This window comes from Lissotriton vulgaris, unplaced genomic scaffold (genome assembly GCF_964263255.1).
Source record: "Lissotriton vulgaris unplaced genomic scaffold, aLisVul1.2 SCAFFOLD_369, whole genome shotgun sequence".
Taxonomy (NCBI): Eukaryota; Metazoa; Chordata; class Amphibia; order Caudata; family Salamandridae; genus Lissotriton; species Lissotriton vulgaris.
The window spans coordinates 913536-928073 of NW_028254839.1; the positions used below are offsets into that span (position 1 = coordinate 913536).

Consider the following 14538-nt stretch of genomic DNA (forward strand, 5'->3'; position numbering starts at 1 on the left):
AATGCCCATGCTGGTCATGGCCTCCTTATAAGCCCGAGAGCTAAAAGCAGGACCCTGGTCAGAATGTAGCATGCCAATTGCGGATGTGCCGATAAAGACTCGCAAATCTTTTATAACAGTTCTGGCGTCAGCCGGTCGCTGGGGCCACATCCATATGAATCTCGTACATGAATCCACTGCGACCAAGATATCTTTATAGTTACCATCCCTTTGTAAGGGACCACAGTGGTCCAGATAAACACAGGCTAATGGTTTGTCTGAGATTAGAAGGGGCGTCTGCGCTGGTCGTCTCACTGTTGATACCTTCATTCTTTGACATATTTCACATTCTAGAACATAGTTCCTTGTCTGTCTTCTCATTTGAGGCCACCAGTATCTCTGCTTTAATAATGATACTGTGGCTGAAACGCCAGCATGTACAGAAGCAAGCCCTTCGTGTGCCGCTATGATGAGTCCTAACCTATGTTCCATGTTTGGAATTGCCCTATCCCCCACTCCAGGGATTCGAGCAAACGGAACATTATTTGCATCAGTTATGTATGAGTACTTTACTGGAAAGCCTTTCGGGAGTGTTTCTATCGCTTTTTTTACTGTAGCGCTGACAGCCTGTAATATTTCGCTGTCTATTTTTGTTTTTGACCGGGTGATGGCAGCTACGGAAGCCGTTTGTACAGCTGCCTTCGCGGCCTCATCAGCCAATTAATTCCCTGCAACGTGAACGCCATAACGTTGATGACTCAGTGTATGGATCACGTGAGTCTTTTGTAGTTATTTTTGCAAAAGAACTACTTGTTCCCAAAGAATTTTATGCTTGATTGTGCCTCCTTTTGCATCTTTAAAGCCGTTTTGAACCCAGATCTGCAAGTATTCATTATAAGACTGGACGCAGTAATATGAATCACACACTATGAGTGTGGGGAATTCTCGATCGGTATTTTCAAGCGCCATTTTGAATGCTCGTAGTTCTGCTCTTTGAGCTGTGCAATCTCCTAGAGATTGCGTTTTAGTGACCAGTGGTTTAAATTTTCCTTCGTGCCAGCGACCTTTAACGATCGCGCACGCAGCACTGTAAGCTTGTTTACCCCCTACTGCGGGTTGTGCTGATCCGTCTGTATATATTATACAGCCGTAATGTTCTAGAGGTAAAATTTCGGTTGGCAGAGGACATTCGAATTCATATTGGAGAAATTCTTGTGTTTTCAGGTTGGGATCAAATTCGTATACCACGTCTGTTGCTGCAAGAGAATTAGCCCATTGTATCCATCTTGGATGGAGTGCTTTAGCATTCGGAATGCTAGCCTTCGTTACCGCCTCCAGGGCTGGTATCGGTGTTACGATGATTATTCATTTACCTTGTGCTAAGGCTCTTTCTTTTGCTACAGCAGTCTGTTCCGCGGTTAGAATTTTTTCTGTTGGGCTGAATTTCATTTCAGCTTTTGTGTACAAGTGTGATTTGTATGCAATTGGTACCCTTTCTCCCTCATTAGAGGTCAGGTATGTGAATCCGCATCTTCCTGGGATGACTCGAATCACAAGGTTGCGTGTGTTGTCACGTGTTTGTAATTTTGTTTTAATTAACATGTCTGTTTGTAAAGATCTCAAAATTTCTGTGTGTTTTTGAGTCCAATTGTTTCTTTTAAAATCTGGTTTTATTAGATCATAAAGGGGTTTGACCCTTTCTGCGTAATTTATAATGTAAGTTCTTCCGAAATTCAGGAAGCCTAGAATTGATTGTAGGTTTTTTAGTGTTCTAGGCGCTTGGATTACAGCACATTTCTCTAGGAAATTGTCAGCCAGGCTTTTGCCTTCACTTGATAGTTCATATCCTAAAAACAGGACTGTTAGATGGGCAATTCTTGACTTTTTAAAGTTGAATTTGTAACCCTCTGCTGCAAACCCAAGTTTATGGTGTTCACTCTCTTCAAGTGAGTATCCAAGTCGTCATCTGTTAGATAGATGTCGTCGACATAAGATAATGCCTCATCATCATAGGTTTGTAGTAACTCTGTTACTCTCGCTGAGAATAATCCTGGGCTGTTCTTGAACCCCTGGGGCAAACGACAGAAATATTTTTGCGCGCCATTTATTGACAACGCGGTCAAATATCTGCTCTCTGGTGCTATATTCTGACAAAAGAATCCATTAGAGATGTCTAACGTTGTTTTGTACTTTTTGCGCACTATGTTATTCATTAGTGCAGCACTATGCAAGTTTTGTACTGCAAATGTTTTGCAACATGAGTTAAGGTGTCTGTAGTCCAAAACTAGACGATATGAATTGTCTGGTTTGGAGACAGGAAACAAAGGGTTGTTCATTTGTGAGGTGCAAGTTTCAATCACCCCCTGGTATTCAAGTTGATCTAAGATCTCTTTTACCTGTTTTTTAGCTTCTTGCTTAATTGGGTACTGCCTCTGTGCAGTAGGTTGTGATTTTAACTGGATTTTGGGAGGAGGAGAGTCCTCATCCCATCCCGCATGATTTTTATATAAAGCAGGAGCTTGAGCTACTGCCCACTTTCTTGCAAGTGTATATTTTTTATGTATTGGAATATGATTTGAGAAGGCAGGCATAATTATTTCTTCGCCATGAGGGCACTCCCTGACAAACTCTGGTGACCAGTCTTTTTCAGCTAGAAGGATGTCATAGCCCTTGGAGAGATTATCCCAAAATAGACCCCTTATTTTCCTAGTCTTATCCCCCTCTATACGTAATGTTATTTCATATATTTTATGGGGTTTGCTAACTCTGGTATCTGCAGTTTCCACTTGAATGTATTCATTCGTGTCCACTGTCTCCAGATGATTCATAAGGACTTTGCGAGCTATGCTCACTTCTGCTGTGCTGTCTAGCATTGTCTGAGCCCATTCTCCGTTTTTCAGCTGTGTCCTCAGTATTCTCGGCATTGTTGATTACTTTAATACTGGCTACCTTCTTTTTGGAAATTGTAATTTTTTATTTTGATGAGCAGGCTCCTTGTCTTTGGACTTGACGTGCTCTTCCCTGTGTTCTGATCGTCCTCTTCTTTCCGATTTCTGCGAGGAAGTCTGAAAAGATTGAGAGGGACGTGTATCAATTTCTTGATATCTATCAGGTTTTTTTATATTATCCCTATTTCTAAGGTTGTATTTTTTCCCCAGAGGGCTCCCTCTTGGGAGACCTGCGTCCTTGGTTCGGAGATCTTTCTCTCCGCCGAGGAGACCTTCCTCTGGATTGGAATCTTTTTTCTTTAGGATTGGATTGTTTATTTCCATCCCAGCTCTTTTTTTGAGTGTTTAAATTATTTTTAATAAATACCTTTTCAGGACTTTCAATTAGTTGCGGTTTTACCGGTATTCCACCCAAACTATCTCTTCCTAGTGTGGAAAAGTCAATTTTGCCATGTTCTGTGTCCCTACGTGTTCCACATCCTAAGTTATATGTGCATGATTAATATGCATATGTATCCCCCTATTATCGATTAAAGACGCAATTATAGTTGTGTCCAACTCTAGTATGCCAGTTTCCAGGTCTCGTGAAAGCAACGAATATCAGGTCTATGTAAACCTATGTTGCCACGTTTTACAGTGTGCACGTTAATTCAGTAAAAGTCCCCGTTTCTAGGCCTCAAAAGGGCCCGGACACCAGATTCAGCTCCTGTCTCCTGAACCCACTCCGAGGAGCGATACAGCCCCCACCTGCATCCCTGACCCTTCACTTACTTCCTGCCTCACAGTGCCCGGCTCGGCCTGGCTCTGCCTGCCAGTCTGCCAAGAGTATGTTATGCTTCTAGTTATCAGTCCAGCTCTCCCTCTCTGCATTCCTAAGCTACTGAATCGCATCAATAGTTTCAGTCATAGTCTAGCCTCTCTGTCTCCATGTTAGAGAAATACTGTATTAATATTCATAGAATATTCCTCGCACACACAATATATGTAGAATAATGTATGCACCAGCCTTAGTGTCAAGTAGCCTTTGCCCTGATAACTTTTGGATTCTATCAACATGTTCTCTAAACATCAGATACCAGATATGGTTAGGTACATGTCGCTCTGACTCCGCAGACTTTAGTCTCCTCTTCTAGTGCAGAAGTCATAGCCCCCAGTTCTCCCTGGTAATACGTCATTGCCCGTTTGCGCGCACCACTAGGTCAGAGGTCCCAGCTCCTCAGGTAGCCCCCTCCATGTTTCCCCCCCATTCATGACACTTCTGTGACGTTCATACCACATGTCTATGTACACGCCTCTTGTTACACCCACTTTCTACCTTATCTTTCGCGACTGCTACAAGACACGCCCACTGCTACGCCTACTGTATTGAATATAATGCAATTGTTTTAGTATATATATGTTGTGCACTGTTATGTTTTCTCCATTATTCCACTATTCCCCTGCCCCCGGCAGCTGCCATCCTATTCCCATGCAGGCTGTCCTGTTCCAGTCCTTTATGCCTGATTAAAGCCTGTGACTCAAGATACCTCGAATCTTGTCTCTTATTTATTGAGCTATCTGTTTATATTGTATCCAGTCAAAAATAGATCCGGTAATTAATTATTTATTTACCACATAATGGCGCCCGAACAGGGTCTTGCCCTTTCCCCACGCGCCGGAGAAGCCACGCAGGCCCCCTGATCCTCTGCAGCCGTGACGGAACCATACCGTGCACGTGCAGATATTTCTGCTTCAAGTATCCCTCAGGCCCACGGAGGAGACGGAGGTTGCGGTCCAGCATCCAGACGAGGCGGTGGAGGAACGCGGCGAGTCCCGACCAGAGCCCAAGCCGAGAGTACAAGGTCCGAGGTATCCGGAGGCCCACCTGTAACTGAAGTCCGAAGTTCGTCGTCCGTCGTCGTAGCAGTCCAGTCCAGTCCGAGGCCTTCCGTTCTTGCTGCCCGGTGAGTACCGTTGCTGGGGTAGTATCTAGACAGGGTCAATTCATTTGTCTCTGGTCCGTGGGTTTGGGTACGCAAATCCAACACGAAGTGTCCACCTAGGTGGATGCGGGTCCTGACGTGTCTCTTTATGAGACCGGTAAGTTTCGTACTGTTTTAGCAGTGCATCTAGTAACTCTAGTAAGTTCCGTTTCTCGAGAAATTCATGTGTTCTGTTCTCAGTGTTCCAGGTAATATTCTGTCCGAACTGTTATCTTGAATGTTATTCCATGTGTTTTCAATGTCGTGGTATGAATGATTTGTTTTTTCAAGTTATTATTGTGTTTATCGTGTATTGTATTGTGTTCAGATCCAGCCTAAAGTATGCCTCTGTTCTCTAAATTACGTCAGTTAAAAACCAGAAAAGGGCTGCTCGAGGAAGCAGTCCCTGTCCCGCCTAGGGACAGTCCAGGTCATTTTATGTATCACAAGCATGGCTTAAGTGCCATAATATATCTAGATTTATGGTCTGATTATACCAGACATCTCGAAGAGAAATATAGATGGCCTGTATCAGGCACATGGGATGCCGAGTGCATCATGCGAGTAGAAGAAGCATTATGGAAAAAGAAAGCCAGACAGTCCCAGAAAGATGCCATCGAGTTATGGCGCAAAGAATCTCATAAAAGAACCGAAAAAGAATTCAGAAAAATAGAATTAAGTAGAGAATCCTTAGAGAAAGCCCAAGAAAGGGAATTTATCGAAATAGGTGAACGAGTTAAAACAGAACAGTCAGACAGACAGAGAAATGCCCTTGTTAAGGGTATGTATCCTCTTCTTGCCGAGGGCTTGCCAAAAGCAACCCCGGAGGCATCCAGTAATTTCCCGCCACCACTAGTTCCGACTAAGCTACGTCATAAACCGACCACAGCTGATATTTTTCTCTCGTCCTACTTGGACGATACAGTCCCAGAATATGCAAATCCTGTCCCGCCTGCTCCTGTAAATAATGTAATTCCTGTCCCTCCAGCCACCGGGGCACCCGTTGTAGCACCTGTTACGGTACCCCCGGTCCAGCCTACAGTACATGTACCGACTACATCAGTCACTCTCCCAGCCCGTACAGTACACACCGACGATTCTAGTCAAGGGGCCGCGGGGGAGGTTCTCCTCGTACCCCGCCTCAACACAGACGTATGACGCTACATGAGCTAGCGTTACAGCGTTCACCCAAATTTCATTCAGTTGCAGATATCAAGCGAGCACTTACCGAATGCCGTTACGATTTAGTCCCAGGCGATGATGATATGGTCCTGTATTCATTACGTGTAAGACGGGTGACCGAGTACTTGGACACCCTGCCCAATATGAAGGAATATTTAGACAGAATATATCGTTTTATCCGTACAGGAAGAGATCCAGAAAGTATTGGCGACGCCATGGTTCAAAGAAAAGTCGAGATTCAGCTTATGCTTTTAAAGTTTTTAATTAATTGTTTAATAAGAGAACAAGATTATCCAGAAAAAGATCCAGAAGAAATGAAAGTCCTGACCAAGTGGAGTGACCATATAGCCGAGGGAAGACACAAGACACAGAACAGTATAGAGAGTATGTACAAGAAAATCTGTAAAGAAATAATAAAGTTACATGAGAAACGAGAAGCAACACAAGCAACCGAGAAAGAGAATGACTCTTCTACTGAAGAGGTAGACGACGAGAATCCCTCCAGAATAGCGTATGTAGGTAAAACTAGACTTTCCGACAGACATTCACGTCCAGATTACAAGAAAACTGTTCCTACTCCAGTACCAGAACAATGTTCTCTAGAACAAGTATTCCAGATTACCGATAAAATTCTGAAATCACGAATAGGTTATAGTGAACTTAGTACTATGCATGAACAAGAACTAGCCCGATCAGCAGTCCGATGGACTACTGATTCTACCACTTTTCCAGACGAAATAGTGGCACAAACGTTTCTGAAACTGCCCCCAGCCGAGCAGCGACTGGTGGGTATGTATATGATCCAGCACCTCATCACACTGTATGAGGAACAGCACTCTGATCCAGGTCCGTTGCATGATGTTCTGAACGAGTTACTACAGTACAGATGGAAAGGTCTAGGTACCGATTTAATTAGTGTCATTCTAGAACAGCGCCACAAATATCGAACGTTCCTGAACCCGCATTTTGTTCATGTCTCACCCCCAGAAAGTAAATCATTTTATATAGACAGACAGAATCCGTTACGAGAAGTACACCCAGTTAGGACAACGGGTGGTGATCTAGAACGAGTATTCGTTTACACCCCCATTACAAAGATGGAACTCTTAGAAATGAAAAAGTTAATTCCCTGTCACGACAAAGATCCAGCAGGGTTCCACCGTGAATTAAAAGACATGCTCCGTATGGGAGAATACACATATCCTGATATCATTAAAATGTTAAAGGTCCTGTTGCCTGCGGGCATATATGAGAAACTCAAAGAAAAAGAGTGGGAGGTGGGAGAGAAAAAGATAGATTGGACAGCTCTAGAAGCTGAAGATAACACACGTGTACCCGGTACCGGTCTTGGGGATAAATGTAAAGAATTGCCCGAGTTATTGATACAAGTTTTGCCAAGATTACTAGCCACGAAAAAGGAAGACTGGGATGCTATCTCAGCCTGCAAACAGAAACAAGACGAAGATACTAGTGATTTTTATTCTAGATTCGAGAAATGTTTTATTATTAACAGTGGTTTGAAAACAAGTAGCGAGTCATACCCTCATCTTTTTGTTACTAAACTAGTCGAGAATTCAAGCCCGCAAGTTAAAAATCGAGTTCTGAAAGTCGAAAGTACCTGGCAAGCTAATACTCCGTCCCAAATGCTCCAGATGCTCCAGTATCACCAGAATAGAATCAGAGAAGAGCAAGAACACGAAAGGAGACGTATGAAAGACACGAAAATGAAAGTATTAGTTGCACAATCTGTTCCCCAAGACAGTCAGAAGAGGGGTACGAATTAAGCCAGTCATCCTGCAGCTCCCGTTAAAGGGACCTGCAATTACTGTAAACAGCCAGGTCATTTTATAAATGAGTGTGCAGTTCTGAAACACAACATAGCTACTGGTAAGACTAAAGAAAGACCACGTCCGCCTAGACAAGAACAAGTTTCACAGACTTCCCAGTTACCACAGAATGCACAACAGACAGTTACAACACCGCAGCCTATCGCTGCAACACAACACGTTACACAGCAGATGTACCAGTACGCACAGTCCGAGTATCCAGAATATCAGCCATATTCATGAAACAGCCTAGAGAGGGAGGTTGGCTTGCCTCTCATCAAGATACCTGTAGATCAAGAGGGTCCCTATGTACACAGTCAAGTATTAGGGAAAGACAGAAAGTTTCTGATTGATACAGGGGCAAGTAGGACTACAATCAGTCATGACGAGGTTCCAGGGGCTCCGCTCTCAGGCTCTAGAAATGTTTCCCTTGGATTTTCAGGAAAGCCAATTGTTAACGAGATTTCGAAACCAGTTACTCTAGAAGTTGGTCCATTGTCCCGAACTACTGATTTTTTACTCACGAAGTCATGTCCAGAAAATTTGTTAGGCATCAAGACATTAAAAGAATTAGGTGCAGTAATTTGCTGCTCCCCAGAAGGAGTACGATTGTTTTTACGTGACTTTAAAGGTCACTATGTATTACGTGATTTTGATCCAAGATTACTGAATGTCCCGCAGCATCTATGGGCACAAGGTCCAACTGATGTTGGTTGTATGCACGTCACACCCCACCGTGTGACTCTGAAACCAGGTATAGTTTTGCCACGAATCAGACAGTACAGATTGCCACCTGAGGCTGTAGCAGCCTTATCCAAAATTATTAACAAGCTCATTGCCCAAGGAGTGGTTGTAGAAACTGACTCCAATGTATGTAATTCTCCTATCATTCCAGTCATGAAACGTACTGATCCAAATGCACCTCCAGTATATCGATTAGTGATTGACCTTCGAGAACTTAATAAATGTATCATTCCTCAGTACCCAGTAGTCCCAGATATTTCTTCCCTATTGACAGCCATTGATTCTGAAGCTACGTTCTTCACAGTTATCGATCTCAAGAATGCATTTTTCAGTGTCCCCATTCATCCAGACAGCCAGTTCCTTTTCGGATTCTGTTTAAATGGAAGGAGCTATAAATTCACACGAGCTCCTCAAGGTTTCACAGAAAGTCCTAGCATTTACAGTCAAGCACTCAAGAGACAACTAGACAATATTCACATGCCAACTGACACTGCCCTGCTCCAGTATGTCGATGATCTACTGATCACAGCCCGTTCTGAACGTGATTGCGAGCGTGCGTCACTTACAGTTCTGTATTTCCTAGCCGAGATGGGGCACAAGGTGTCCCCTTCGAAGCTTCAATTCTGTGTCCAGCAAGTGGTCTACTTAGGACACTTACTGTCCAAGAGGGGTAGGCAGTTGACACCTGACCGTATCCAGTTAATAGCATGTCTTCCACAGCCCAAGACCCAGAAGGAGGTACGAGCTTTTATCGGCCTCACTTCTTATTGCAGACAATGGATTCCTCAGTATGCATTTCTAGCCAAGCCACTGATACAGTTAACGACACAGGAGGCAGCCGTATCGACTGTCCTCCCTTGGACATCCGAACATACGCTTGTTTTTAATGAATTAAAGAAAGCTTTATGCCAAGCACCTGTTCTAGCAACACCGAACTACAGTAAGCCTTTTACACTTTTTGTCACAGAACGTGATGGTACTGCATTATCTGTTCTCACACAAGATCAAGCAGGACAATACTAGCCCTGTGCTTATTTTTCTAGCACATTAGATCCAGTAGCCCAGGCTCTGCCTGCGTGCCTCAAGTCAGTTGCAGCCACAGCTCTAGCTATCAGACAAAGTGATTCCATAGTGTTAGGACACTCCCTGACAGTACAAGTTCCACACTCCGTGGAAGTTCTTTTAAACAGAACCCAGACTCAGCACTTGACTATTGCACGTTTAACAGGTTATGAACTGACACTGTTCCAGCCACACATAGAAATCAGACGCTGCAACGTTTTAAATCCTGCAACACTGTTACCGTCAGTTATTTCAAATCCTGCCACACATGACTGTGTGGAAGTTGTTAATACCATGACAAAGCCAAGACAAGACTTGACAGATATTGCGTTACCTGATCCCGACCTGACACTTTATGTGGATGGTTCATGTATGAGAACAAGTACAGGAGAACTAGTAGCCGCGTATGCAGTGACTACTGAAACCGAAGTTATAGAGACACATCGTATTGACACCCTGTCTGCTCAAGCAGCAGAGCTAGTCGCTCTGACCCAAGCCTGCATACGTGCCAAGAACCTGAAAGTAAACATATATACAGATTCACGTTATGCATTCGGAGTCGTACACGACTTCGGAGTGCTCTGGCAAGAGAGAGGTTTCATGACTTCTCATGGAACCAAGATTCAGCATGGTCTCCTCATTCAAGCTCTGTTAGATGCAATACATTTACCGACAGCTATCGCCATTATGAAGTGCAAAGCACATACGAAAGTCACTGATATTATTTCTCAAGGTAACGATCTAGCCGATCGAACAGCCAAGCTTACAGCTCAGACTCCAGACATTCCAGTTAACACTCCAGAACAGACAACATGTATGACAGTTAAGGACCCTACACAAGATGTCATAGATATCTAGTCACATGCTACTCCCGATGAAATCAAGAAATGGTCCGAACAAGGAGGGGTCCAGACAGATCAAGGATGGTTGACGAAGGGAAAAGCCACATGGTTTCTCCCCGACTCAATGGTTCAAGTCATTATTAATACCGCACATAGTCCTGCACATTTAGGAGAAAAAGCCATGTTAGACAGTATCCAGAACATTTGGTTTAACAAACATTTACGAGCTGCAGCCAAGCAGAAAGTCCGTACCTGTATGATATGTTGTCAGTTCAATCCAGGTAAAAGTGTCCCGGTGGAACAAGGTGGATTCCAACCTCCTGACCACCCTTTTGAAGTCCTCCAGATGGATTATATTCAGATGGAGCGATGTCGAGGTTTCAAGTATGTCCTCGTAGTTGTATGCGCTTTGTCCAGATGGACAGAGGCATATCCAGTCCCAGATTACACAGCTGCGACCACTGCCAAGCAGTTGGTTCGTGAATTCTTTCCCTGCTATGGACTCCCTAGGGTCGTGTATTCAGATAATGGCCAGCCATTCTCATCCGAGTTAATGAAACATGTTTCCCTTCTGTTAGGGTACCAGTGGAAGTTCCATTGTGTGCGCCATCCCGAAGCAGCCGGTCTCGTAGAGAGACATAACCAGACATTAAAAATCCGCATTGCCAAAGTTTGTAAAGAGAAAGGTGTAGACTGGCTCGTAGCTCTGCCAGTTGCCCTATTTTATATGCGCATGGTTGCACATTCCAGATCAGGTCTGTCCCCGTATGAGGTCGTATTCGGCCGCCCCCCAAATATGTGGGGTACACCTAGACCCCGCAGTATTACAGATGTTTCCAGTAATATGCTGACAGATTACCTAGCTTCCTTGATGTCTGCCCTACACTCTTGTCGTTCACAGGTTGCCGCCGCATTTCCAGACAATACTGAAGTAAAACCGCATGAGGTCATTCCAGGCGACCTCGTCCTGGTGCGGAATTTTGATCGTTCAAGTCCAGTGGAGCCCCGTTGGAAGGAGCCACGGATGGTCTTACTAACAACGAGGACCGCCGCCAAGTTGGAGGGCCGCAAGGGATGGGTCCATCTGTCCCACATCAAGAAATTCCATGGATTGAGTGAAAAAACATTTGCCAAGAACATTTCTAAGGACTGCCTAAAAATTGACTCTGAACTCAAGCCTCCCCTGTTAGAGGAAACTCCGCAGCAGGAGTATAAAAAGAAACTCAGGTCTAATAAAATAAGTCAGCCAGTTTAATTGTCTAAGTCCCTCTCTGGTGAAACGGTTAGACAGGTTTCTGACATGTATGAGATAGACCCCCATAGTGAGAGAGTTAGTCAAAACTCTATCAAATGTATCATTGTTCTAAGTTTTCTGCTATTTTTGAGTTTAATGGTTACCTGCACAAGTTATGCATTACATTTATGTTTTCCAATTTCTCATGTGAATAAGTATTCTAATACTACAGTAGAGCACACATTTAGTGATCTGCCTCCTCATGAGCTATCCTATCGTCTTGCTATGCGTAACAATACCTTTATCAGAATGTTACACTATTCACACCAGACCAGCAATGCCACTAATTGTTGGGTGTGTGGTCGACTCCCCCCTTTCCAGACACCGAAGGGAGTTCTACCACTCTTTCCTTATCCGTTTTCACATAATGGTTCGTGTGGAGCATGGTCCACGTTAACGTCATCCTCAACTGATATGTCCCTTCTGAATAGAACATGTTTCCCAGACAAGCAAGGTCTCTCCCATAGAACAGGGTTAGCTCTAGAAAATGAAGTATATAATTTAGGTAATTATTCCTCGAATTCCATGGTCCTGAATGTTCAGTCCGATACTACTCCAGATTTGCCTGCTATTTCAGTACTACCAGTCAAAGGCGAATTATGTGTCAGAAAGAATGGTTCCGCACATGTAGGACATAGTGATTGTACTATTATTGTCAAGTATAGTGACAGTGGGAAATCTATTTTCAAAGCCTCACGTCATTCTTATTTTGTTTGTGGTCAGACCGCATATGTTCGTCTGCCCCTCGATTGGGATGGAACATGTTACATTGCCTTCCTACTGCCACCAGTTTTTCTAGCCCCATCTGATTATCATAGAAACACACATCTAGTACACATTAGACATAGAAGGGAGATCGAGTCCCCGATTGTCGATCAAACTGAAACTACTCTAGAACAATATCAAGACTTCAATAAAGGTTTCTTCTTCTTTATAGGCCCTGTCCAGAATAGTAAGTTAATACGTAGGTTAACAAGAACCCTTGAAGCAGTAGTGAATGAGACTACTTCTGCTCTAGGTAACTTAACTGAAGAGCAATCTGCTATGCGTTTTGTCGTGCTCCAAAATCGTCTCGTTCTTGACGTCATACTGGCCGATAGAGGAGGAGCATGTAGAGTCATCGGATCTAGTTGCTGCATTTTCATTCCTAATAACGCGCCGTCTGTTTATTCAGCTATAACCAGACTTCATAAAATTGCCCATCAGTTACACCAGAATCCAGGCACCTGGACATGGTCCGGTTGGCTCTGGAATATAATTTCTGCCTGGGGATGGAAAGTATTGTCATTCCTAGGTATAGCAGTAATGATCATATTCAGTTGCTGCCTCTGTTTACAATGTGGCCCTGCGATTTGCAGCATTTGTGCTACATCCTGTATTCCTAGTCCTAAGTCCCGTTCCAAGACAATTCGAGACGAGCAAATGATGCTATATGAAATGATAGATGGTATCATGAATATTGATGTTTCCTGATGGAAACGTAGTGACAAGGAGGGAATGTGGAAAAGTAAATTTTGCCATGTTCTGTGTCCCTACGTGTTCCACATCCTAAGTTATATGTGCATGATTAATATGCATATGTATCCCCCTATGATCGATTAAAGACGCAATTATAGTTGTGTCCAACTCTAGTATGCCAGTTTCCAGGTCTCGTGAAAGCAACGAATATCAGGTCTATGTAAACCTATGTTGCCACGTTTTACAGTGTGCACGTTAATTCAGTAAAAGTCCCCGTTTCTAGGCCTCAAAAGGGCCCGGACACCAGATTCAGCTCCTGTCTCCTGAACCCACTCCGAGGAGCGATACAGCCCCCACCTGCATCCCTGACCCTTCACTTACTTCCTGCCTCACAGTGCCCGGCTCGGCCTGGCTCTGCCTGCCAGTCTGCCAAGAGTATGTTATGCTTCTAGTTATCAGTCCAGCTCTCCCTCTCTGCATTCCTAAGCTACTGAATCGCATCAATAGTTTCAGTCATAGTCTAGCCTCTCTGTCTCCATGTTAGAGAAATACTGTATTAATATTCATAGAATATTCCTCGCACACACAATATATGTAGAATAATGTATGCACCAGCCTTAGTGTCAAGTAGCCTTTGCCCTGATAACTTTTGGATTCTATCAACATGTTCTCTAAACATCAGATACCAGATATGGTTAGGTACATGTCGCTCTGACTCCGCAGACTTTAGTCTCCTCTTCTAGTGCAGAAGTCATAGCCCCCAGTTCTCCCTGGTAATACGTCATTGCCTGTTTGCGCGCACCACTAGGTCAGAGGTCCCAGCTCCTCAGGTAGCCCCCTCCATGTTTCCGCCCCATTCATGACACTTCTGTGACGTTCATACTACATGTCTATGTACACGCCTCTTGTTACACCACTTTCTACCTTATCTTTCGCGACTGCTACAAGACACGCCCACTGCTACGCCTACTGTATTGAATATAATGCAATTGTTTTAGTATATATATGTTGTGCACTGTTATGTTTTCTCCATTATTCCACTATTCCCCTGCCCCCGGCAGCTGCCATCCTATTCCCATGCAGGCTGTCCTGTTCCAGTCCTTTATGCCTGATTAAAGCCTGTGACTCAAGATACCTCGAATCTTGTCTCTTATTTATTGAGCTATCTGTTTATATTGTATCCAGTCAAAAATAGATCCGGTAATTAATTATTTATTTACCACACTAGTTCTTCATAGGATT

The 14538-nt window shown here is 43.8% G+C and overlaps 1 pseudogene; it reads right to left on the bottom strand.

Moving 5' to 3' along the window:
• Window positions 1-1428, bottom strand: part of LOC147659397 (uncharacterized) — a 45956-nt pseudogene extending 44528 nt beyond the window's left edge.
• Between the last annotated feature and the right edge of the window lie 13110 nt (window positions 1429-14538).